Below are 2,923 nucleotides of genomic sequence, written 5' to 3' on the forward strand. Positions count from 1 at the left end.
GCATACCTTCTCCTTATGCAACACTCAATCCTTGAAGTCAACCATCTGGGGCAGCACTCTTTTTTTCTTTATGAGTCTGGTTAAAATTTATCAATTTTGTTTATCTTTTAAAAGAACCAGCTTTTGGTTTCCTTGATCTTTTGTATTGTTTTCTTAGACTCTATTTTGTTTATTTCCTCTCTGTTCTTTATTATTTCTTTTCTTCTACTCCCTTTGGGCTTTGTTTGCTATTCTTTTTCTAATTCCTTTAAGTGTAAGGTTAGATTGTTTATTTGGGATATTTCTTGTTTCTTGAGGTAGGCCCGTATTGCTATGGGTTTTCCTCTTAGGAATGCTTTCTCTGTGTCCCACAGATTTTGGTTCATTTTGTTTTATTATCATTTGTCTCAAAATATCTTTTGATTTCTTCCTTGATCTCACAACTAACCCATTCATTGTTTATTAGCATTTTGTTTAACCACCATATAGTTGTGTATTTTTTAGTGGGTTTTTTTTTTGTAATTGATTTCTAGTTTCATACTATTGGGTCAGAGAAGAAACTTGATATGATTTCAGTCTCCTTAAATTTATTAAGACTTGTTTTGTGGCCTAGTGTGGTCTTGCTTGGAAATGTTCCATGTGCACTTGAGAAGTATGTATATTTTGCTGCTTTGGGTGAAATGCTTTAAAAATATCAATTAAATCCATCTGGTCTGGTGTGTCATTTAAGGCCACTGTTTCCTCGTTGATTTTCTTTCTGGAAGATCTGTCCATTGGTTTCAATAGGGAGTTAAAATCCCCTACTACGACTATATTACTGTCAATCTCTCCTTTAATGTTGGTCAATATTTGCTTTATATATTTAGACGTTCTTATGATGGGTGCATAAATATTTACTAAGGTCATGTATGCCCTTTTGTTGGATCGACCCCTTTATCATTAAGTAATGCCCTTCTTTGTCTCTTATGATAGCTTTTGTTTTAAAGTATATTTAATCTAATATAAGTATTGCTACTCCAGCTTTTTTGTTTTTGTTTTTTTTATTTCCATGAAATATCTTTTTCATTTCTTTACTTTCAATCTGTGTGTCTTTCAGACTGAAGTTGGTCTCTTGTAGACAGTGTATGTATGGGTCTTGTTTTCTTATCCATTCAGCTACCCTATTTTTTTTTTTATTGGAGCATTTATTTACATTTAAAATGATTATTGATAGATACATAGTTATTGGCATTTTATTATTTATATTTATATTTTCCTTTCTTTTTCTTGAAGAAGTCCCTTTAATGTTTCTTGTAATACTGGATTGGTGGTGATAAAATCCTTTAGCTTTTTCCTGTTTGCAAAGCTCTTTATCTCACCTTCAATTTTAATTAATAACTTTGCTGGGTAGTAGGTTCTTGCTTTTCATCATTTTAAATATTTTATGCCAGTCCTTGTAGCCTGCAAAGTTTCTATTGAGAAATCAACTGACAGTCTTATGGGAGCTCCCTTGTAAGTAACTAGCTCTTGCTGCTTTTAGGATTCTCTCTTTGTCTTCAACCCTTGCCATTTTAATTGTGATGTGTTTTGGTGTGGGCCTCTTTGAGTTCACCTCATGTGGGACTCTATGTACTTCCTGGATTTCTATGTTTATTTCCTTCTCCAGGTTAGGGAAGATTTCAGTCATTATATCTTCAGATAGGTTCTTAATCCTTTGCTCTCTCTCTTTTCCTTCTGGTACCCCTATCATGTGAGTGTTGGTAAGCTTGATCGTGTCCCAGAGGTCACTTAAACTTTCCTCATTTTTTTGGATTCTTTATTATTGTTGTTGTTGTTGTTTTTCTGATTGCTACTTTGTCTTCCAAATGGCTGATTCAGTACTCTGCTTCATCTAATCTGCTGTTGATTTCTTCTAGTGTATTCTTCATTCCAGATATTGTATTCTTCATTTCTGACTGGTTCTTTTTTTTATGGATTCTATGTCCTTTTTTATGTTTCCTATCTCTTTGTTGAATCTTTCACTGAGATCATCTATTCTTCTCCTAAGTTCATTGAGCATCCTTAAAATCAGTGTTTTGAATTCTGTATCTCCTAGGTTGCTTGCCTTCATTTCATTTAGTTCTTTTTCTGGAGTTTTTTCCTGTTCTTTCATTTGGGACATGTTTCTTTGTTTTCTCATTTTGGCCATGTTTGTTTATATGTATTAGGTAAATGTGTTACATCTTCTAGTCTTGGCCAGGTGATTTTATGTAGTAGGTGCTCTGTGTGGTCCAGTGGTGCATTCTCCCTGGTCATATGTGCCAGGTTCTCCAGGGGTGTCCCTAATGTGGGTTCTGTGTGCTGTCCTGTTGTAGTTTAGCTTTGATTGCTTTTCGCACATTAGTTGATGGGATTGACTCTTAGGTTGACTAGTGTGAGAACTGGCTATGCCCACAGGATATGAGCTGCTGTGTGGAGGCTGATCTCACAGAGTAGGATTCCCCTTAGTGGGCTCATGTGCCTGTTGAGACACCCTTTGGGTTTGCCACTTGTGGGGCTAATCAGGTGGTGCTCTGTTGTGGTCTGACATCAGCCTTTGGATGTGTTGGCCTGGGGCCCCTTGGGAAGGTCTCCCACACAGGCCAAGGTCAGCCACTGCCTTTGACCATCCGTGACTACCTGGTAGGAGCTACAATGCTGTCCATGATTGGTTGCTGCCTGTGCTGGACCTGGAGGCACATGGAATAGGTCATGCAGTGAACTGAGGCCAGCTGCCACTAGAGACTGCCTGCTGACTCCCCATAAGGCTCAGCAGTTGAAGGAGTTGGGTGGTACGTGAGTTGGGTGAGATGAGATCCCTAGAAGTAACCATGGTGGAGAGAGTGGTATTCCTTAAGTTAGTGCAATTTCCGGTTTTGTGCCATTGCTGAGCCTGTGGTCATTAGCAAAAGTCTCAAATCACATTAAGGTTAGCTGCCTCAGGCCT

The sequence above is a fragment of the Pteropus vampyrus genome, unplaced genomic scaffold, assembly GCF_000151845.1.
Source record: "Pteropus vampyrus isolate Shadow unplaced genomic scaffold, Pvam_2.0 Scaffold285, whole genome shotgun sequence".
Classification (NCBI taxonomy): Eukaryota; Metazoa; Chordata; class Mammalia; order Chiroptera; family Pteropodidae; genus Pteropus; species Pteropus vampyrus.